The following is a 25,033-nucleotide window of genomic DNA, read 5'->3' on the forward strand; positions in this document are numbered from 1 at the left end:
AAGTAATCTGGCACAAATACATCAGCACTACCCTACACAGCGATGTACTATAGCAAAACAGGGGTAAACATGCAATGCATCAAGATGTTCAGGTAAGTCACGAGTTCAGTAATGCATCCTATTTTGTCCACTATCACTGTGGTACCACATTTTCCACAGGATTTCACTGATCTGAAGTCTGTCCTTTATACAAATTCCAAGGTATTCCCATACCGCAGCATGAGCCTTTTTCTGAGGAGGGATAAAATCTCTTACTCTCAGATCTGTTTTGTTCAACAAACATGTTTTTGGTGAAGAGCATGAGTCAGATTTGAGTTGTTGTAATTTGTGAGATGTCCCGCCATCTGCTGTGTACAACTGTGTGTGTGTGTGTGAGTGTGTGAGAGAGAGAGAGAGAGACTGAGGAATGATCAGAGCAAAACAAGACAGTAGAACAGAAAATTATTCATTTACGGTGTGAGAAAAATAAGATTGAATACAGATAGAGTGTGTTAAGAGCATTTTTTAAAAAAGCAACTGCATGTGTTTTGCAAAGAAAATGTGTGTCTTTTTGCATGTACGTGCACTGTGTGTTTGTAAATCTATGTTTTGATGGTGCACAGTTAAAGCAAGTGTTGTTTACTGTCATGTTCCTTACATTCTGAATAAATGGAATGAGCATTGTCTTCAGCCCCAGGACAGGCTTTTGGGAAAGGTTGTGGAAGTTTCAGAAGGTTTTTGAGTAACACAATATGCAGGGAGGAAAATGGGCCATCTGGTAGTTTTTAGGATTTATTCTAAAGCACAGCAGAAGTATTCGCATAAATATTCTAGTCCTCTCGAGTAGACACTGATATATAGACAAACATTCAAGTAAAGTGAGGAAAAGAGAAACTTGAGTGCTAGAGCTTTCCCTGACTGCTTGCACTCATGGCTTCTGTGTATTGCCATGCTAATTTCACTCAATCAGTGTTCATAATGAATGTACTACAACCTCAACAGAGTGTAGACTCATTTTACACTGTAGTTACTGTGATTATCATTGTATTACATTTAGATGTGTTGCGAATATTCTACCCCCCTCATGTATGTAAAATAAAACTCAATCTGAATCAGGTCTAATTCAACAACACAGCTACTTGCGGCCTCAAAAACTAAACTACAACTTAATTCAGCATTTTAAAAGTGATACTGGTGGTGCAACCAATTGCTGGTGTTCTGCAATTTGTTTCAGTGCATGCTGGAAAGCAGCTTCTCACTGCTCAATTCATCACTAGCCTGCAGATATTGCTCCTTCTGTGTTTGGCGAGAAATGATCGCCAAACTTTAGTTCTGTTGATCATTAGGTTTCTTGTTGGCATAACTAATACTCATGTTATCTCCGGTCATTAATCATTTCCACCTACTCAAGAAGTTTTGGTGCAGTGTTTTTTCTTTCTAATGGTAAAAGGAAAGCCTAAATAATGAAAACTATGTGTGGACAGTTAAATCATACCACAACCACACACAATGGATTACCAGAAACATGGACAAGTATAAACCAGCAGCCAACAATGGAGATGTGCCTTATGTAATTCCATGTGACAAATAAAGGAATGATTAATGGATTGATTTAAAACATTAAAAACTAAAAACTAGGTATGCAAATCACAAAAAAGGTATTATTGTGTAGAATATGGAATTAATAATCACATATTACCGCCTTTCTTCCTCAATACCACCCAAAGAAAATCTTCATTAGGGGCAAGACTCCAAAATCCCTAACCGACAACCAGTTTTGCTTTGTTTTAAGTGGCTGATCAAACAAATACATTTTATAATACGTATGTGTCAAGGCTTTTGTATGCCTTCAATTTTTGCATCGTGTATTTTCCCGGCATCAAAATCAGGTACATATAAATGTCAGGATACCCAATTCTTGGCCACATGTCAATGTGCATGGACCACTGGTTCTTCGGTAAGTCATAAGGATCATTGTTGAGTCCAACGTCCCTTAATTTGAGCAGATAATCATTTGTTTTACTCCTGGTTTTGCCGTTTCCACTGCTAAACTCTGCCAGGTTGATGGATGTTTTGCCACTCAGTCAGACTGAGGGGGGCGTGTTCGGCGGGGGGGTGACGCATACCCTCTAGAGAGTCTGGCATGATACTGAATCTGTTACAGTATCATAATTAACCTAATGCAGTACAGCGTACCCATCATAAGACAAGAGCAACTAAATACACATATAAAATAAAAACATCTTGATTAAGGTTATGATATTGTTGCTCTTGTAAATTCTTTTATAGAAGCACTATGTAATGGGATAAGCACACAGATGGGCAGCCCAGATGCTCAGTGGCTAGTGCTGCAGGGCTGTGTCGAATGTCCATATCCCTCTCTTTTTTAAGTGGGTTCACTCTAGGTGTTTCAGTCTAAAACTTAATACTGTGGGTAAGGCTGAGACTACAAAGTGGCCGTCTTAGGGTGCTTTCACACCTGTAGTTTGATTTATTTGTTTTTTCCAAGGGGGGAAAAAGATACATTGTTGCACTTCAGTTCTAGTCTTGTTCTTGCTCACACTGACTTTTTATGAACAAACCAAAACAGTCCGCCGAAGAAGGCAGGTTGGGGTGGTGGACGGGTCACATAACATAGGACTTTTCCCCAGGAGACTGGTGTTTGTGTCAAACCAAGTGAACTTTTAGTTATTTTCAAGTCTGTCATCTCCATGTTTCTTTTCCTAAACCTAACCTATTAAACTTTATGGTCAGTCAACACATTCTCATCTCAAGTTGGCAAATATCACCGCTTTATCAGTGGATTTCCACATCTACATATTACGCTCTAGGCATCCACCTGCATGTGCTGGTGACATTCCAGGCTGCTGCAACCAATGCCAGGATGTAAACAAAAGCACATGTTTAGGATTGGGCAACAAAGGTATGGGTGGTCAGGTTTAGAAAATATGCTATGGTTTGGCTCTGAATTAATGCGTGAAGCAAACACCAGGTTCTGGGGTAAAAGTCCGGGGTTTTGTTGTACACATCCGCCATCCCTTCCATCTGCCTTTTAAGCACCTTTGCAGTCCTTATAGTACCTTCTAACAAGCTGTGTTTCAACCTGACGCAGTCCAGCGTATCATATGGCTGGAACAGATTCCATCTAGCTGTGTCATGAACTGACACTGCCCATAACCATATCTACGGCCAAGTCAAGCATCGTCCACCTGACCAGCTGCACATCATAACACTTCTAAAGGTTTCTAAAGTCTACTTTAATGCAGACCAATGTACACCTGTGCAATAAACTCTAGTCTGGATTTTTTTTTGTCCAGTAATGAATGGATTAGCATACATATACTGAACACTGATTCTGTTTTAGTTGCACTTTGGAATCAAAACAGACATAAATTAGCTGAAATAACAAATCATATGCTGACAAATCATACAACCTTGTGTGCAGAAACACACTATTTTCTGAGTGTATTAAATCTCTGGCTTCACATACCTTTTCCTAAGTTAGCACCTTCAAAGCTGCATTGCTGTCCTGCCCCCTCTAACCTAATAGTGGTGTTGAATTTTGCACAAATGTGACAGAGTATGTAAGCAAGTCACTGCTAGAGTTGAGAAGGGCAAGACATTAAACTTTTTACTGCAAAATGCTTACTGTTGTGATTGCTTCCAGTGACTTTGATTCTGTTCCCTCAAAATTCTTTTTTCATCTAATTTTAGCCAAATATCCATAACAAGAACTGAACTGTGAATGTGGGCAAAGGAACGTGAGTCAAAACTGAGGAGATGAAGGGTTTGTGTACACAGACGCTGAGAGCAGCAGGACAAACATTTAACATCCTGTCACTGCTGATGGAATGACATGTTTTATTGTCAGAATGCAAGGGTGGGAACAATGTAGGAGTGGTAACAATGGCATCTGTAGCGAGCCCGCCACATGCTGCCATTTCCTGTAAGTCAGCTCATTTGTCACCTAATGTAGGGTCTTCGCGATACTGTTTGTTTTTTATTGCCCATTAAACAATATTATTACCTTACCTTCTGCTTGTGTCAGCTCTTCTCTGAAATAATGCTGATGACATGGCAGAGAGACAACTGCTAACGGATGTAAAGTAATTACCTCAGTCAACCAGGTGTTAACTAAGCTGTGTGTGTTGTGTGTTTGCGTGGATTGGGTGACCAGGATGGGATTTACATGTTTTTCTTTTCTGCCAAGACAAGCAGTGGTTTGAGATGAATTTTAAACAATATGTGATCGTTTTTTTATAGTTTCACTTCATAAATTGTAATTATTCATTGCAGTAAACAAGAGAGAACTTGCCATCTATAAACAAAGTACATTAGAGACAGCCATGTGACCATGTACTTATTCATGTATCACAGGTCCAATGTGAAGGATTTAGGGGGATATACTGGCAGAAATGTAATATAATATAATAATTATGTTTTCTTTAGAGTATAATCACCTGAAAATAGGAGTCACTGTGTTTTTGTTATCCTGAAATGCACAGTATATATAGACATAGGAGACGGGTCCTTGTCCACAGAGATCACCATGTTGCACTGCCATGTTCCTACAGTAGCCCAGAATGGACAAACCAAAAACTGGCTCTATATAGCTCTACTCGCCTTTTGCACCGGCCATTGTAGTATGCAGCCCCTCTGCAATGTAAGCGTCAGAAAAACACAGACTTCTTTAATGTTTACCTGGTTTATACAGCGTTTTTACCAGTTTAAATCACATGGTATGTTTGTCTTGGAGAGGAACAGACCTCTGCAGATAATTCAGCTCAGGGTAAAAACTTCCTGAACTTCTGGATCTGAAGTTATCAGAGAAAAAAGGTGAGCACACAGTAGCAGGGACATGGCTAATGACTCATCTGCCACTTGCCAAACAGCATGGGAGAAACACTGATTTGTAATGTGAAACTGTTTTTTTCACTGTTTTTGAGGCCTCAACTAATAATTCAACACTCAGCAAAAACCTCCTGAATGCCTGGATCAGAAACAAAGGTTGACATTGCTGGGCTATTGGCCCATCTGCCATGTGCCAAACTTTTAAGACTAATAACACCACAAGGGCTTCTGCACTGTAACGTTCTACTTCACCAGAAAAGTAAGGTATAAAATAAACTGCATTGGCCAAAATAATAGCTTTCCTCATTCTTGAATTGATTTTTTGTCATAGATCAACCTAATGTAAACAACCACAAACTCAACACAGATTTATATGCTCAGCAAACTCAACTTAAACTGAAGATCTCATTTTGAAAGTGACCAAGCTAAATTCAACTGTACTAATAACAACTAGTACAGAGAGATGCAGAAACAGCCTCTGACAGTTCATTAAGATGTCCATTTAGCCTACAGTGAACTCCATCAACTCATGGACTTAATCTTGTCAGGTACAGAGTCATTTACTCAGTGACACTTTGATTAATGTAACATCAAATGACACACCTTACACACCTGAGGGACATGTTGCAGAAGAAAAATCAAGCAGGAGAGTTGTTTCACCAACTGAATTTGCAATCTCTGACACAGTAGGAAATCAAGTACAGACTGCTTCTTGAGGGGTATTTCTGCACTGCAGCTGGACAAAGTTATGGCTATAGTTGAGTGGTACAATGGTAACTTTTTGGCACAAGCTGAACCCTTGCGTGAAGTCACTGCCGAATACGAAATCTCCTGGAGACAGAAGTAAAGGAGTTTTCTGAAACCACAAGGAACCTTTCTGCAAAAAAACAGTGATCCAGAAGCCGGAGTTCAATTCATGAATATTGAAAAAAGACATCTAAGAAGTCTAAATGTTAAGTCAAAACATTTATTCCCCACATAGAGACATAGAGACTTATCACGTAACAAAATAACAAGTTTGTAATTATATTTTAGCTCTATAGCCTGTCTGAAAAGAAGTACATTTTCAAAAAATCTCTCAGCCTTTTGTTGTTCACAGACTACATTGGTATTTAAGACACCTAACTAAAAAAAGATGTAGCAGGATGATCAGTGCATCTCAACAAATCAGGTAAATACAGCGCTAGCATTCAAGACAGATTCTGCTGACTCAGAGCTCTGTTTGTGTGTCTGTATTGATTGAGCACCTGTCTAAGAGCCGCTCCATGCAGCGGTCTGTTGGCAATACCAAAGAAAACAGATGGCAATGACAAGTACTATTCAACACTGTTGGCCCAGCTAACACAAACAGAAAGCCCCTGCTGTTTACGCCATGTGTGGTGCCTGTGGTTTTGATGTTGTAGCTTCACTACTGCACTGGATTATTCATTAAACATGATTATTGACTGCCTGATAGCAGGAAAAATACCATTTGTCATTCCACTTGCTTTAAACAAATTCTGCAATAGGTAAATATTGAGAATGCTGTATTCAGATATAGTTTATCACATCTATAAATTGTTCAACATTTCACATTGTGATGCATTAAATTGTGTATACTTAACTGGGGCAGTATACACGTATAAATAATATATCTACATTCAATTATGTAAAGACTGCAAAAGGCATTTATCATAGTTTGGTTGTTTATGCACACACATTTATATACTTATATACACCATTTTACCACATCACAATATCATCACATTAAAGTCCTTGCAGCCTTCCCTCTGTCTAAGTCAAAGAACCAAATCAAATGCTCTTTTAATGGAAAAGCATCATGCAGGCTGCCCTCTGCCACTGCTCCATCTGCCACTTGACTATGCTTACAGTCTCTAAGAGGAAGTCACATACACAAAACCTCACAGGTCAGCAAACAATTTACATGTAGTTGTGTAACAAGTTACAAGTATTAATGTACACAACAATGAAAAACACTTCATTTTTTGTGTCCTCAGGCGAGGAAACTGGAAACTCTAAACTTTTAATGTATATGTGACTTTTTGTGCATTTTTAACCCTGACAGATTGGTGACCTGCTCAGGCTTGTTCCTTGCTTTTCTCCCACTGCATGCTGGGTTAGGCAGCTGCTCCCCCACAGCCAAGAGAAGGACAAGCAGACAGGAATGAATAGATGGATTTTTACACTTCAGAATTCACCAAATGCTACGAAAAAGAGTCATGAATGCATCTGACAAGGACATTATCTTTGATGTCTGTCATCAAATTGTGGTAATGATATTTGGCAGAATTTTTATGATGGACAACTCATTTTTTTTGGTGTAGATCCAGAATAGCAGCACCACCATGTAGTAAGCAAAGCCGTGCGGATGGGCGTAACAGTGGAGCAACATCAATTTTAGAACTTCTTCTGATTTGCAAGACACAATGAATGACACCACTCAAGAAAATACTGTACAAGGACAATATTGAAGGGTCAAAAACAATGTATTTGGCCAAACATGCTTCTACTACAGGCATAGCTTGTAGCCTGTATCTGCTCTTGACACATTATAGTATGGTTAACAAAATGATTCCAACAAATGATGTGTTACTGGGAGTCCCACTAGAAGCGCGATTTAAGCAAGCTCTGTCTTTTGTAAATGCATAACCAGACGTTGTGGGCTGTTCTGGGATGTGCAGAAAGTCTGTGATGAAACAGTGGGACTAAACCGATAGTTGTAGATAGGTTCACAACATGTAATGTATTATTTAAACAGCTGTCTGCGTTTGGACATTTCAGCCCATCTCAGCCATCTGTCAGCAGCAGCTCCTGGGGAGCTGAATAGACATGGGATGGGTAACCTGCCTTCACCAGCAGAAATTTACTGAACCAAAATATAGAAATTTCATGTTTGCTTGATGGGAAGAAATCAGCAGTGTTTGTATGTATTGATCCATCCATCCATCCATCCATTTTATTTCCTTGCACACTGTAACAAATGAGGTGACTCTGCCTGTAGTGAAACAGGCAAGTTCACAGACCGGCTGCAAGCCTTAATTTGGCACTGTTCACTAAATTCCAAACAAACTACAGCAGCATATTTGTGTGATTTAAAAAGCTCTCTACGCAGACTATGCTTCAGTAAATGCAACAAAAAATGGTCTTGAAGCGCAAAAAAAAAAAACAGGTCAGTGTGAATGGGTACATTTGATAAAATAAAGCAGAAGTCTATCTTATGTGAGACACCTGAGTGACAGACATAAAAAACGCTTCTAAAAACCCTTTCAGTGGGGACTGGCCATTAGATCAAATTTGTTTGAACTTGAGTTTTTGAATAGTGACAGCTCTAGTATCCTCCACAAAACATGGTCAATCAGCATGATTGTCTATTTGTATTTTGATGGATTTCTGGATCCGTATCTGCTGTCATTTCATGGGCAGTCTCTCAATATATAAAATCAGTCAATCAACAGAGGAAAATGTCATTCATGCATAGCAAAGACAGTGATGCTTAGTCATTTATGTTCGATGCAGAATGAGTGGGATTTTCCTTAAAACTAGATGTAAAGACAATGAAAATAATCCCTCTCGGTCATCATTTATAACCCACGAGAAATGCGTGGCAATGTCTAAATCTGCAGAGGCTCTTCCCTCTGCTTGTATCTTATTGCCTTGCTGTGTTTGGTTAGTCTCTGGGCGTCAACTTTTAGGCAGTGGAATGAAGCTCCCAGACAACAACAGTGTGTTAGTAAGGTAGTAAGTAAGGTAAATGGACTTGTATAGCTCTTTTGTAATCATTCGACCATTAAAATGGGTTTTACACTACGAGTCACATTTACCCATTCACACACACACACACACACACACACACATTCACACACTGTTGGCTGAGGCTACCTTACAAGGTGCCACCAGCTACTCAATTTTTAAATATTCATTTCATACACAATCACACACCAATGGTGGAGCTATCGGGACCAAGTCAGGGTTCAGTGTGTTCCCCAGGATACTTTGACATGTTGACTGAAGGAGCCTAGGATCGAACAAGCAACCTTCTGCTGAGTCATAGCCACCCCAGAGTCTGAGGGCAGGAGCCAATAAAAAGTATCTTCCAGGTGAGGGGGGGGGTTGAAATGCTGTGTTTACAAACCAACATATCCCACTTGATCCATCTTTAAACTCTCATGATTTATTCAGACATATATCTCAAATATATCAATTGAATTTTCAAAGCTCATTAAGTGGTACAGTATGATTTCAGTTTGCTCCTTTGGGGTTACTATCTCTTAACTTATATCTCATCTGGTGGTCTTGAAGGCGAAATCAAAATCAAGACTCATCTCTCTGTGAGCCCATGGATTAACTTGACTGCCATGAATGTATTAACAAATGAGGTTAATACACGATAAGCACTCAGGGAGCGGAGAAATAAGGTCAAACCAAGTGCTAAAACAGATGGGGTTTAGTATTACACTTGCAGCATACGTATGTTTATTTACATGTGGCAGTAACACAGTATTTATGCAACAATGTGTACGAGAATACAGGAGCAACTGAGGTTAAAACATGCAATTTTCTGTAATCACATCCAAGTTTAAAAGATTGGTATAAAGCAGTTTTAAGGTTTAAAGTAGATAACCCTTTGCTGTTGAGAAGAGCAGCCTTAGATTTTTTATAAACTGAATAGTTCTTTACAAAAACATGGACAGAAGTTTAAATAATTACTCATTCTGAGCACAATGAGAACCTTTGAGGGTGAGACCTTATTAATATTTTTCTTTTAAGATTCAAATCAAAGACTTAAATGTTAATATCTTTACAGACAAATAACAACAACATTTAGGAATGTGGCAAGAGATGGAGTCCCACTGAAGTAAGTGCAGTTAAGCTCATGCCTTGTCTTAGTAAAATATGAGATAACTGTCTTTAATATGGCATGTACTGTGAGACAGAACTCTTCTCGGGTTATTCTTGGCCCTGGACTTTTGCAAATACATGCATATTTGTCACAGATAAAAATATTTCAGAGTTTAAAACTGTGCTTGCAAAGCATAAAATGGGCATCAGAGCTCCTTAACCATATGACACTAACTTCGTGACTACAATCCCTGTCATTTGTCATTATGGAAAGTTAATATGCCGACACTGCATTGACCCAGATTCAGAACGGAGTTAAGCGCATACACACACTTTTGTGGAGCAGTGGGGGAGTCTCTAAAAGCAGAAGTCAAGGCTCAACCTGTCATATCGCTGTTCTCCAGAGCCATGTTTTCAGAGCGGCCAAAATAGGCTGATCAAAGTAGAGCACAACCTGTGAAATTCTCAAAGCAGTTGTGTTCTCTTAGGAATTCAAAAACCTTCTTTAAAAAACATAATACACACACTGCAAAGTTGAATAAACACTCTTAAAACACGTCGTCTTAAGACACTTGCCTCTGATTGGCTGGAATGTGCCCATAAAACTCTTACATCGGGACACCTCAAACACGTTTGAAATACATTGTTGTTCCTGCAAGTCAGTGTTTATCAAATCAAATCAGTGCTTTACACTGTCTTATATAAATCGGTCCTATCCTCCTTCACTCAGGGTTCCTACAGACAAGGGCAAGTCAAATTCCAGGACCCTCAAGCACTTATTCAAGTGCTGATTTTTATTTTCAGGGATGAATAGTTTTCTCCACAACCATCTGTTGCAAGAAAAATTTTGAAAGTTCATAAATGTAACAAACGTCCCTACAGGGCCAAAAATTGGCTATTCATTAACTGCCATTTATTTAATGGCAAACTACAATGAAATCTCATGCAAACAGCTGATGCTGCTCTGATGTGAATGCTTTTCAGGTTAGTGAAACATTCTGGCACTGACTATTTACTGGTGTTTACCAAACAATCAATGCTTGTTTATCGAATTAAGAAATTTTAACCAGAACAGTTCTTTGCTTCCTAGTTTAAAACATTTATCTAATGCATTTCATAAAATAATTTATCGTTCTGTCCTCACCTCATTGTAGTCAAGGCCTTTTTCAAGAACCAAGTTAAAAAATGTCTAATTTTGAAGGCTTTGCAGGACTTCAATTCCGGAGCATCGAATTCAAGTACTTAAAGCACTTCAAGCACCTTGTACAAACCCTGATCACTGTTTGTAAACAGCCCGTCTATGAAAGGCTCTATATGAAAAAAAGGTTTCAGACACAAACTAAGCCTGAATGCCAAAAATGAGATTCACAAAGTAGAGGATGAGTGTATACCTGGTGAAGTGTTCTGTTTAGATGTTGCAGTCAAAGCATATGATGAACACTTGAGTACGCCCCAACTAATTCCCAAGATGAACTCTTAAATGCATCAGTATGCACTGTGAGAGCAAATATCATTCAAACTTTCCTTTGGAAAGCTATTAAAGGCAAATCCTTCTTTAATTGCAACTTTATAGAGATAAAGGCTTTCTACTGTACACCCGTTTTTGTGACAAACTGATGGAATTTAAAACAATTGTGCTTGTTACTTTAGTGTGACAAGACTCACAACCTTGAAGGAATGTTTATTTACTTTTCAGAGATTAGAAATAGGAGCAAGTTGTTAAAAGGCACCATGCAGAGTTGTTAACTACTAGTAGCACTACTGAGAATTGCTTTTTTGGTTGGGTCCCCGTTTTCTTTGTATCGTGCACACAAACACACACAGTGATTCTTCTTATCGATGCTTGCTTGCAAGAATGTGCCAACAAAGATGGCAATGCAAAAAAAAAAAAAAAAGACAAAGAAGTCGGTTATAAACATGAACAGAAACAGTGCATGATTGAGGGCCTCAACATACAAAAAGTGCATTTTGGTAAAAAACACAAATATAAACCTAAATTGTGTTTACAAGAAAACTCCACAGAGTGTCTTTACTCAAATTAAATCTACATATCTGTTATCTAAACAAAATCTGTCCATGATGTTCATCCATACTGTGAAAACAACTTCATCTATTTGAGTTACACTAATGAATTGACTTGTTATTCCGCTTTGCAGGCAAGACTTTGTTTTGCCCATCATTCAAAGTGTTCATTTTCAAACACCAATTCAACCTCTGTTTGTTAAATAATATTGATACAACTTAAATTTAAAAACTTTCCATTCTGACCCCTGGCAGGTTCAAGCATTGTTTTGCACTTTGTTAAGTCAGGGAGCTTTTTAAAAGCCATTTCACACAAATGTTTTGACAAGATGATAATGCATTTGCCATCGGTCTGAGAGGGACAATGAGTCATCGGACCGAGCTTTGCAGTCCTGCTGTCAATACAGCAGACAATGCTCCGCTTTGATTGGAAAGACAGAGTACAGGCTTCTTTAATAGCTGAAGGATTACAATTTGTTACAACAGGATGATTACATTATTGATATAACCCCTTGGTATTGAAAGTGACTTATAGCACTTTTTTTATCCTCTTTTATGATTGACTCAGAAAATACAAACAGAAAAACAAAAGACAGACAATGCTGTCAATTAATCAACATACAAGTCCTGCCACGGCAAACCCCTCCAAACAAAAACAAAAATATAAACCAACCCTTTACCAGTGCATCCCTGAAACAATATCAGTCACAAATTTTGTTACTCTCCCTAAATTTTCAATGTACTTTCAGGAAATGTTTATAATGTAGACCAGCACTGACAGAAAAAAGTCAACAATTATTTGCTGGGGGAAAAAAATTAAACACATTTCAAAAAGGTGGTCTTGGATTTTTGCATTTCTGCATGCCCAAAATGGTCCATTTAACAACTAAATCTTCAATTATTGCTATATCGGCGCTTTAAATCCATGAATTTAAATGTCAGACACAGTGTAAAATTATTCAGATATTTCTTTTTAATGAAGTAACAAAATACCAAAAAACACAAAGCCTAAACACAGACATCTGCAGCTGCAGCTGCATATTTGCCAAGTGAGGAAGTAGAGGCAAACAAGAGACCGAATTCCTTCGATGTCTAGATTGATGTTCAACATGCATGACTGGCCTTGCTAGGGTCATTTTTTTCTGTCCCCACGCCCCGAATATCTCTAGCACTGCCCTTGTAGTGGACATTATATAGGCTGTGTGTATTGGCTGTGTGTGGGGGCTGGTAAAGTCACACTCAACACAGTCAAAACCAGTAATGGCAATTTCAGCTCAGGACAGAGAAAAAATCTTTTTCCTAACATTTTTTCCTGAGAAAGCTCTAAAAATAAAGACTTACACTTCAACATATTATAAAATTTAAGAGCTACCGCCATCACTGCCTACATTTATGATTGTTTTTAGCAATTCAAATAGGTCTAGTGTTGGGCACATTGACAGCTATTTCTCAAGTTAGAAAATAACAACTGGTTGCCACAAAAATGGCAAAATGCACAGATTAGATCTAGGCTGATTTACAGAAATTAGAGCTCTTCAACTGGCTTAAATTTCAGTCACTAGGAATTGGTTAAAATAAAGCAAGATAACACCCTTGTTGAAAAGAAAACAGCTAAAATGAGCTAAAAAGCAGTTGGGAAATTCACTCTAAACTATGGGTGGAATTTTATTTCTTCTTTAAAAATTGACAGCAAAGGTCTCTTGGTCTTTTTACAGGATTATAAAATAGTGGGTTCATTCTTCCATAGATGAGATGCAGAGAGAGATGGAGGAGTATAACAGGAAGAACACAACACAAACATATGAGGATATTTTCTGAGAAAGTGGGGAAGACACTGAAAAATGTATGCGCTCATTTCACCGTCAGGCATTTCTGGGAAAATCTGTGAGCAGCTGGCACATTTTAAGCCTTTAACACCCCAGTTTTTGGGTTTATTTATAGAAAAGATCTATCTCATCTGGAGTTAAGAGGTTCATTTCAAATTGCATAAAACAAATGTATTTAACTTTTGGGGGGAAAAAAGCCCTGAAAGAATTTGTCTCCAGCCCCTTACTTCAAGCTTAAAGGCTAAGCCCTGGATGTCAAATCCTAGAATCGCCCCTGGTCAGCATATTGATTTCCTGTAAGAGGAGTGAAAAAAAGCAGTCACCTAACAATAGAAAAGTTAATGCACCAAGACAGAGCTCACACAGTGTGGGGGAGGTGCTGTGCCAACACTTGGGGCCCTCACTGGTCCCAGATGTAGCCTATGGTGGGGGTGGATAGGGAGTATGAGACAGACGTGAGGCCTCAGAAGGACAGAACAACTGTGAGGATGAGACACTTGAATGGCCTCTAGCGAGACTCTCTGCACAGATTTGTTTTTGATAGAATCAAAACAATAGGGTGGCAAACAAAGGACAGAGACACAGCAGAAGCAGAGAGAGAACTTTCTAGTAGCAGCAGTGTGTTACCCTGACCTCTCATAGAACCTGCAAGTGAGAGTGACACTGGATGTTTGCACACAAATTATGCACAGTTCAGCAAACTGCATTGTTAGTACCTATTCATTTATGCCTACATGCTACATCTACAAAATTCATCAGATGCCTGTTTCCATGGAAGTGAGACAGATCTCCTCACTGTTGAGACTGACAGAAACTAGTTTATGAGCTGTATGGCCTTGACGAGTTTAAACCCATGGCTGGGACTGCACCCACGCTTGCTCTGCTTGCAACTTCATTAACGTCTTAACAGGTAAGAAATAATCATGTCTGCAGCGATCTGAGATACAGACATGAACAGATTTCATATCACATTCACCTGGGAGAAATACTGTTGCTTGCATAAAGGAAAACAAGTTAAGGAAACAAAAGCAGAAAACAAAAATGTGTTGCTCAACGGTGCTTTCACACCCAAAACAAACTCATATCTGTTTGCCTTGTTTTCAGGGCTCATTTAGGCTGGTGTGAAAGTCAAGCAAAGTCTGGTGTGGACTCAATAACCAAACCAAGACCACCACAAAAGGTGCATCTCTGTTCATTTCTAAGTGGACTTTGGTAAGGTCCATTTGAGGGGTAAAAACAAACACACCAACCAAACAATTTCATGATGTCAGATATGTGATTTTAGCATGATTTCAAAAACTTAAGTACAAATAAATGCTTCTGCTGATTGTGAAATCTACATAGGACACAATCTCATAACTGATCTGTATAAGGTATATGATTTAAGAAAATCATTTAATAACCAGGGTAACAAGAATTCATCGGGACAGATGTTCCCTGATTTTTAGGAATAAATACCTTAAAGTTAAAAATCTTATGTTGAAACTGCTTTGCTTGTATCCAACTTTTTGAGTTCACTGAGTTCATTAAAAAGTGTGACGGTGATCCCACAGTAATAGGCCCTGAGTCATTACTGAGCAAGACGCTTACTTTTTCGTCCTGTCTCTACCTGTTAGTCATTATTTATAATATGCAGTCCATTTCCAGTCTAATAATTCTAACGATGCTCATAATCATTCATTTCTGTGTGAAATCTTTGTGACACCAAGCAACATACAAATCAGAAGCGTTAAAGTGCTGAATAAACTTCAAAACCCAGATTTTTATTTCTCCATGTCGGTCCTGATAATGACGAATGACAATCACCGAACCTGTCAAATCAACCAGTTACCTATCAGCCTAAATAACCTCAAGTTCACTTCTCTTTATTCACTTGTAAAAAAGTCAGTGTGAACAGTAACCAGACCAGAACTAGAAGAACCCAAAATGCAACAATGTATGTAATGTTTTCTTTAGTGTATAATTCCCTGCAAATAAGAGTTTGTTTTTTTTCCCTTGGAATGAACCTCTTATATCAGGTAGTGTGTCCTCGTCCACTTGTTGCAGTAGCCCGGTGTGGAGAAACCAAGCACTTGCTTAAGACAGGGCCATTCGTATTTCTGCTTCAGTTACCATAGCAGCCCCTCTGCAATGAGCTGAACATCATTGAAAAACACTGATTTTTAACATGAAACTGCTTTACTCATTGTTTTTACTGGTTTAAATTACCTGGTCTGTTTGTTCTGGAGAGGAAGGGACCTCTGTGGACACTTCAGCTAAGGGTAAAAACGAACTATGAACACTGAAGGAATTCTAACCAGGAATTCACACTTTGGACATTGGAGAAGTTTCAGCTGCAGTCATGAATTTATTAAGAGAATTGGATACAGTGTTGGAGGTGGGGCCCCACCCTATGAAAGTTGCTCAGTGGTTCATGAAGCCAAAAAAGTTCAACCATGGTGTATAAAAATACCCAGATGATCACCTGTGTTTCTGCACTGTGTGGTTTAAAGAGCAGGCACACTAAAGACTTCCACCAGCTGAGCCGGCTGCTTTCAGTTCAGCGCTTTGTTAACTCTAATGGAGATAAAATTATTTACTCCTGTGGTTCTTATAGACTTTCCAAATGCTACTGGATCAATTGAATTAAACCCAGAAAGAGAAATTAGTCATTTACCAGGATTTGCCACACTCCAAAAAAATGTATCCACTGATTTGCAGATGTCTCTTCGCCATATATAGCAGGAAAAAAAAGTATAAAAAACGAGTTAAAAAGTATATGGGAAAAAATCTGTCTGGGCCACAGGGAAGGATGTGATGAAGTTAATACACCTTCAAAGCCTGGTGCACTTCCTTGGAGCCTGGTTGCAATCTGCAATTCTCACTTCTAGATGCCACTAATTCCTACACACTGCTCCTTTAAAGTGACTACTTAATTGGCCTTATCCTAAAATTAGAGGCAATTTGATGTTGAATAAAAAATACCTATAGTAATCATTATGACAAATTGCACTGATAAAGTCAAGTCATTCTCGAGAGTCAAGTCAACAAGCCTTGAAGTGTATCCATGTATTTCCATGACTACCAGATTCAAAGTGACTTGGACATGCAGCTCCAACCTTAAAAAGACACTCTTTGATGCTCACAGTTCAAGGCATCCTGGTCCTCATGTATAACATGAATTCTTAAAGCGAAACGTGGCCAGCTATAAAGGTGATGAAATGATCCACATCAGATGGATAAAGTCAGAGAACCAGCTAAGGTGGTTCTGCCTGAACAAAGGCTCGGTTGTCACTTCATACCCTCAGAACCGATGGGGCCACCAACCAACAAAGGAAAATACTATTAACAATTTAGTCATGTCAAAATCAATAATTTTCCCCCAGAGACTGTGACATCTGTGGGAGGCAGTGGGAGAATCATTAAAACAGTAGCGAAAAATCTTGGCAGCAGCTTGGCATCACACTCCAGTTACAACATCTCAATGAGATGAGATGCTGTCTGCTCACCGAAAATTTTTTCTCCCTCAGTTCTGAGGAGATATGCTACTCCTTTTGCGCCCTGTTTCCACTGATAACAACTAAAACCTTATCACAGGTAATTTCACCCTTTAATTAAAGCTGTTATCAAACAACAACTTTAATTGTGTATATAAAGCTGCCTGGTTTCCATGCTTTGCTAGTCTGAAAGATTTCCAACAACAATCGATCAACTGGAAGTTCCTTGTCAATAAGTGAGCACACTCACTGCATGCACCAAAGACTATGTTCTCGAAAGATCCTACTGTATGTCTGTTTAATATAAAAAAAAAACAATAATCATATGCCCCAACCTTTAACATATCAAGCAAAGAGTACAATCTGGTAGCACAGTATTACAGTACCAGTAGTAAGCTTAACCTTAACTGTCTTCTGAGCTTGAAACCCCTGATCTGCAATTAGCCCGAGCCATAACAAAGTAGTTTAAGTTGCCTAATCTTACCATACCACAGCCCTTTGGATCTTATTAACCAGTAAGTGATACTTAAACCCTTGTGACAAAGGACCGAGGACATAGGGTGGAAATGCCTGAGGACATAGATTTGTGAGTTTCTGGAAAACAAATCAATGACAACAATATGCTATCACTCTGCGCTTAAGCAGACCAGCTCATCTATCATTAAAAAGGTCAGTTTTCAAGCTAAAGATAGAAACATTTCAGCAGCTAGCATTTCAAACACCCCCTGCATAGAAACATTTAATGATAAAACCCAATGTAAGTTATAGATAGAAATTCGGGGAATATGGTTTCCACAGAAGAAAAAAAAAATTGTTAAAATAAATCTATTATAATAAGGGAGATAAAAAAAAAGGTAAATTGATCTTGAAAAACCTACAAATAAGAGAGCAGAGCAGATGGAACAAAACCGGGTCGCAGCGATTGCAGCCACAACACACCACAGCTGTGCCCAGTGGTATTGTCCCTTCGGGCTCCCTGACAGTCGATATGGCGGCAAAGATAACAAAACAACTGACTAAATCATGATGCGTATCAGGAAACGTACCAGGAAAGGAATTATTTTGTAGGTACTTAGGTTAAAAATAAGACAAATTTTTCACTGATGTCAGTATTTGAGCCACAACAAAGGCTAAAATGACACCTTCAGAAGATGGTTAAGGTTATTATTTTTAGCCTAGAAAAACATGTGGCCCCTCCCAGCTGTTTAAGAGAAATAAGGAGTCTGCAATCAGTAACAATGCAACTAAAGTAAAAAATAAAAAAAAAAGTTTTTTCCAACAATTGCTACCCACAGTGACCACACGTGGTCCTTGATTATATAAATCTGTTTAAACAAAACATTAGGGTTGACTGGTTCAGTAGATTGTGAGTTTATACCATCTACGGAAAGACAAATACACATACACATACACACACACACACACACACACACACACAAAACCAAACGCATGATCCCCTTTAGGCTCCCATCTGTTGGAAATGAAAACAGTACACTAAACTACTGTACAGGATAATACAAATCAATAGTCAGCTTTACAAGATGGTCACTAAAAGTTTCACTGTTTATTTAGTTAAATCATGGAATGAAATTGACTACCTTGTTTAAAGGTACTTGGCTCCACTAAAACCATGATGGGTCACTGCTGAAAATCATCCCACATAAACTACACTGCTACAGGCGAAGTCATATTACATCAACTGACCACAAGAAAAAGCAACCTAGATGACTAATGCTGAATGAAAACTATTAAACACATATGGCAAATCAGTGCAGCAGAAGGGGAGTATCTTCTCAGAGACTTCTAGATCTGGACACCACACCATGGGGTCAACATGTTATTCCACACTAATCCATCCGACACATTAAAATCTGTGCATATCTGTTAGCTGCTTTTGTTTGTAGGGCAGGACTCCCACATTTCTGAAGCGCTGTTAAAAATTTAGCTCCAACCTGAATATAAGATCTGAGCTGCATAACATATTAAACTTTTATCAAAATATTTTCACACGAGAAAAGTTGTGAAGACACAGGGGGCGCACACACTTTTGCACTTTTCATTTATTTAAATTCTATTAGCTTCATAAGAAAATGACAAAACATCAGCCTGACTTCTGATGACTTGCAATGCTTTGCGAGCAGTTTCTTGATTAAATGTTATTAAATCAAATTCACCCACAGTGAAATGGAAGGATGGGTTGATTCTTTTTAATGATTGTCCTATAGAGAATAAAGCTACGCTGTAACAAAATAAACTTTAACTGCATGTGGGTGTGGTCTCGGGCAGGCTAATAGACATGAAAAGGAACTTAAGAGAATAACCTCGTTCTTTCTTGCTGCACCAAGCTGCTGCTGACACGATACTTTCAAGCACTGCTGGGTCATCTACTTTATTGTCCCCCTGAAACAGTAAAGTGCTCTTTCTTTCTTTTTTTCTTCCACTTTATACTTCAGCGTGGGATAATGTCATATAAACAGTTAAAGAAGCAGCAGATGAATCTACCCGATCTAACATATGCTCATGTCACATGCTGTTGAGTAGGCTAAGTAATGAACTACCCCCCAACAACCCACAATATGTGGCCTTAAAGATGAGGAAATACAAAATTAGTCAGTGAGGATGTTTGATGTCAGTTGACTGCAGTTCCACATTGCAACTTCGGACAAACCCCGGGGTTAAAATTGATGTAGAGCACAACAAGTATTGATTGCTCTGTGTTGTTTCGATTGCCTCATCTCTCATCTCTTAAACAGTATCAAACATTTGTGCCGGAGTGAGAGAAGGCCTAAGAGGGGAAGTAATGCTGTTCCAGTACGCGGGGGTACCATGGCTACCTTAAAGCTCTGCTTCAGTACAACAACAGGGGGTTCCATGGTGTTCAGCCAATATCGCTTCCTCTCCCAGGAGACCGAGAACACAATGCACTCCGGACTGCCATTGATTGCATAGTCTCACCCATAAATTATGGCTTTTCCGTATCCCCGCAAACAGAACCAGGCTGCATACTGCAAATAGTGTAAAGTAACTAAGCCAAAAACATTTAGATGATTAAATATTCTGTCTGAGAAAAACTTGACTATTTTGCACAATGAGGTTTTTTTTTTTGGGCATTTTGACAGCATTTGTCAAATGTGCTACCTTTCAATTTGTACAAGTGGTTTCTTTCCTAAATAAAACCAAATTGTAAAGTTTGCCCAGAGGAGCACAGTGATAAAAACACAGCAATTATAAAATGCCATCTTGATTTCTAAAGCATACTTAGCAATGGTTAACAATCCAGTGTAACAGAACTATGCTGAATATGGATGTAATCTACTGAAAAAGAAAAAAATATCCCAAAGGTTAAAGAAATAAGCCTTGCATAAAAGATGGTCTTAAGCAGATGGTTAGAAAGTGATACACATATGCAACTTTTTTCCCAAAGGGCAGAGGAGAGTCTGTCCATGCTTGGCAACTTGGAATCACAACTCTCGCCTTCTCTCCCTCTAGTCAATATTCATTTGACGATACATTTGGGAGTTTATATAGTTCTTGTTGAGCAGAATTACTGTAAATACACACTTTCTTACTCATTTCACTATTCTGTCAAAATAAAAGATAGGAAAAGTGCTGAGATCATTTATTATTCAATAAGAGAATCCACAAAAAGTTAATCAACAACAGTTTTGATAATCAATTAATTGTTTGCTGTCATTTTACAGGCGGAAACACCAAACAATAGCTGGTCTGTTGATTAGTTTCTCGTTTAATCAATCAAGTTTTACTAAATGTCAGAAATTGGTGAAAAATGTTGATCAGTATTTCCCAAGATAATGTCCTCAAATGTCTTTTTAGGTCACAAAACCAAAAATATTCTGTCCACTGTCTTAGAGGAGTAAAGAAACAAACAAAATCAGAAGACTTTTGAGCTTTTTTCTTTAAAAAAAAAAAATACTTAAACCCATTAATTGATTATCAAAGGTTTCTGATCAATTGAATAGCTTAAAAGTAGTTGATTATTCATTGCAGTCTGGCCTTAACTAAATGATAAATAAATAACAAAAAATAATTAAACAAATGTATATGAATATGAAAATACTCATTAGTTTTAGCTCTTGCTAATTTTTTTAAATGCACTGTGATGCCTGCCAAGTTAGTTATGAATGATGGAAAATAACGTCACACCCACATTACTTTCTTTTCTAAAATTTAAAAGCCAAAAGACACAGCACACTACACAGCAGTGGCATTTTTCACGTATTTGAATTTCCAGATTCTTGAGCATCAGTCTTTGGAGACTGTCCCTTCTTTCAGCTGATTAAAGGACACAGTAAACATACTGAGGAGCACAGACAGAGACCCACACAGTCCTGACAGTGAGTCGGAGCACGCCTCCATGCCAATCAGAAGTTCAGATTCTAAATACAGCCACTATGTGACCCCTGGAGGCATCTGAGACCCCATATCTCCAGTTACAGGAGGAGTATGTGGCACACCACAGTGGGTCACAAAAGCTTTGGTTTGACTTCTGCTGCACTGTGCTGCTGAATGCAAACAGTGTGCGCGCAAACAAGTCCACTACAACACACCTTCAAACTCCAGTGATAATGTACAATTTCAGGGTTTGATGGAATCATAATCACAAGCCAACAGTTCACTGCAGTGTGCAACACACAAGGCAGACAGAAGAGATTTATAACTGAACATACGATATGAAAGAACAACATATTCTCATCAGAGATTTGGCTGAATAGGCCAGCTCTGAATGCACATTATTATATAGGCTATATATATCCTCATAATATAGTGAGGGGCAGCTGACTGCTGAAATTGCAACGCCCTGCCAGGTCTCTCAAACTAATTGTTGCCATTGTTAAAAGAGCAAAATAGAGACTTGACTATGAAATACACTTGCAGAGTGAGGGCAAGGCTGTGTGCTTCGCAACTTGAAACAATGCACGACGGCGCAAAAAAAAAGAATTTAAAATTATTTGCAAAAGATTAGCAGGCTATGAGTTGCAATTCATGCGGCAGTTTATTTAGACCGCGCGTGAAAATGTGAATTAAACAGAGGCAAAATTATCAAACAAAGGAATTGAAAAGCGTTGCAAACACACCAAGGGTGGCAAAACGGTTTCTACACAAGTAAATACATTTAAAGGTTACGCTACTAACAAGCTCGAGAGCAATTAAAAACCCGTGAATGCAGGTGTGTGACCGTTGTTTTACTAGCATAAAAGTGGCCGGTGTCAGTTAGCTTAGCCACTAGCCTAGCAGCCTAGCCTGTGTCTCCCCGACAGGCTCACACAAATCAGTGGGAGCAGGCTTTCAGCACTGTGCTCACTGGATAGCAGTGCTCCGAGTGCGGGTTAGACAACATTAGCAGAGTGGGCGACACTGAGATTTTAGCCCAGCTCAGCACATAAACGCCATGTGAGCAGCAAAGTGTGTCCGTGCGGGCATTTATTTACACCGCCAAGCAGCACAATGATAAATGAAAAGCCGGACCTCGCCTAAGCTAATGTTAGCAGCACGGCGGGTCAGTCAGTGCTTCAAGTGTAATGCTACCAAGCTGCTAGCAAAAAATATCAGCCAGTTGACAAACCAAAGCATCCAATTAACCAGCGCTACGCACCTTTAACCGTTGGAGATGACACCTCTTGCAGGTCCACAAAGTGTGTAGCAGCGCTTGGTTTCACTGAGTATTCCCCCCCAAAAATGGTGTCCTCCTGTTCAGATAACCCACGGTGAAGAGTGAAAATCGACTCAATCCGGACGCTTTCCTCAATCTTGTGGTGCTGAATCTGAGAGCTACACGCTTCTGTCGGTGTCTCGGAAATGCCTCCTCCTCCTACGGCTGCCTGCGAAATAGTGACCCCTCCCAGCGCTCCGACCACAACAACGGAGGAGGCAGGTGCAGATGATGGTGCGCTAGTAGCGGAGAGCCTTGCAATATAGTGGGCTGTGTGGTCGGGTCCGGGGTTGTCAAATCAGGAGAGCCGCCGTCGTTGACGCATGCGTGGTTCTCAGGGTGAGGATGCGCTCTGCCAGTGAGCACATTGTGGGGAGGATTTCTGAGCTCCTCTTTTGGGAGGGTGCATGCTCAATCCAGCTGTAGTGATGTTAATATCGATATAATATCTCGTACTGTAACTGTGTTTATAATATTCTATCAAAGATGCATATGGATTTTACATAAAGACTAAGAGGTCAATGTTTTAGAAATGTTTAGCCTACTGTAGAAATGAAAGTAGAGTAATATGTCCGCTGGCCCTTTGAAACCTGGATCGTCATTACTTTTCTCGTGTTGCGCTCAGACAACTTTTAAACGCATTTACACATTGGAAACCCGAGCAGATTGTTATAATTAATTTTTGAAAATATGGCAAAAAGGCAATGAGCAACTTGGCAAAAAAGTGTCCTGCAAACTGCAAGAAATTAGTAAACGGTGACAAGAAAAATGATCTGAAAAAGAAGTGAGAAAGAAAAAAAAATATTCAGGGAAAAATAATGAAAACAGTATTTATTACTCATTACAATTCTGCTTTAAAAATATGTAACAAATGAAAATAAAAAAAAATCTATTCTAGTGCTTCTTTACACATTGGGTCAATTTTAAATTTATTTTTATTTTCTTTTGCAAATTTTCAGGTTATTTTTTTAGGTAATTTCTTGGCAATATTTTTCTTTTTTTGTAAAATTACTCTTTGCCTTCTTACAATGTTCTAACAATAAGAGGAATCAGGTCAATTTTTTCATTTTTCAAAGGGTTAAATGTGAGGACAGAAAAAAAAAAGTTGCTGGGTGCAAATTTGCTGTGCCAGGTTGGGGTGTAGCAATTTTTTGTGTTAAAGGTGCTCTGAATTAACCTAAAAAAATGGAGCACCAGTGGCTCAGCAGTCTGGATGAAAACCTGACTGAGCTCAGCTCAGAGTTGGCTAAAGCCTGGATAATACCGTTTTCTGAAACAGAGAGCTTGCACATTTACCGATTCATGAGGTTTTGCATTATGTCAGAGCAGGGAGGCACAGCGACATCAACAAACATTCAATAAAACTCATCAAGATGTTTCATTATGCGCTTTAATCACTTTAACATTTGGAGTAAAACCAGATTTTTAGATTCCATAAATCACTGAAAAATCAAGATGTTTAGAATATATTTGCTATAAAACAAACAAATGATATAGTAATTCTGAGAAAACACACAGCTGCTGTTGTGTGAGACAATGCATGACCCTGGGTCGGACCAACAGTTTAACAGTTCCAACTCAAACAGCTGCAGAGTGCAGTGACAGGGCCTCACAGACATCAAAATGTTTACTGTAAACATGATTTTTCTGAACTACACTTAAAAAAACAGCATAATTAATAAAGCTGGAAACAAGTGTAGAAGACAGAAACTCACAGAGGAAGAAAAATTAAGTGCCTCTGAAGTAATTAGTGCCCCTTTCGCTGTTGACCACCTACTTGCTAATTACCCCTAAAAACATTACAGTGATCCTAAAAGAGGGATTGTATATAATTCATTGGTTGAAAGAAAGTACCCCTATAAACATTACAGTGATCCTAAAAGAGGGATTGCATATAATTCATTGGTTGAAAGAAAGTACCCCTATAAACATTACAGTGATCCTAGAAGAGGGATTGTATATAATTCATTGGCTGAAAGAAGCTCTAAAAACACATGTATTTTTGTAGCCTACAGTTTTTGCATCATTTGGCATATCAACACGGGGGTTTCCTCTCCCACTCTAACAGACTCTGACATGAATGCTGTCATATGTGGCTGCAGCTTTCACTAGCGCCCGAGCACAGCCTCCCTTCCTCCCATCTGGTGGCAGATACAGTTCTAGGATCTGTTAAAAAGTTCAATTCAGCAGAAGTGAACTTCAACAGTGACAACACGGATTATATTTGGATAACTGGAGGACCTAGCATTAATCTAAACATGCCCATCCATCCCTCAAATTCTCCTGCACTCATCGAGATCTGGGTCGTAGTAGCAGGGCGCTGTGCAATCCTTTTCATAGCTACATAATCCAGCCTAGTCCGCCCTGCT

The 25,033-nt window shown here is 38.9% G+C and overlaps 1 protein-coding gene across 1 annotated transcript in view; it reads right to left on the reverse strand.

Annotated features, from left to right (window-relative positions):
• ctnna2 (catenin (cadherin-associated protein), alpha 2) overlaps positions 1-22,920 on the reverse strand; it is a 393,607-nt gene extending 370,687 nt beyond the window's left edge. The window contains exon 1 of the mRNA XM_042485341.2: positions 22,608-22,920. The gene's annotated coding sequence lies outside the window, so the exon portion shown is untranslated. The remainder of the gene's footprint in view (positions 1-22,607) is intronic.
• Between the last annotated feature and the right edge of the window lie 2,113 nt (positions 22,921-25,033).

The sequence above is a fragment of the Plectropomus leopardus genome, chromosome 3 (genome assembly GCF_026936395.1).
Source record: "Plectropomus leopardus strain MGB_pleo_1.0 chromosome 3, ASM2693639v1, whole genome shotgun sequence".
Classification (NCBI taxonomy): domain Eukaryota; kingdom Metazoa; phylum Chordata; class Actinopteri; order Perciformes; family Serranidae; genus Plectropomus; species Plectropomus leopardus.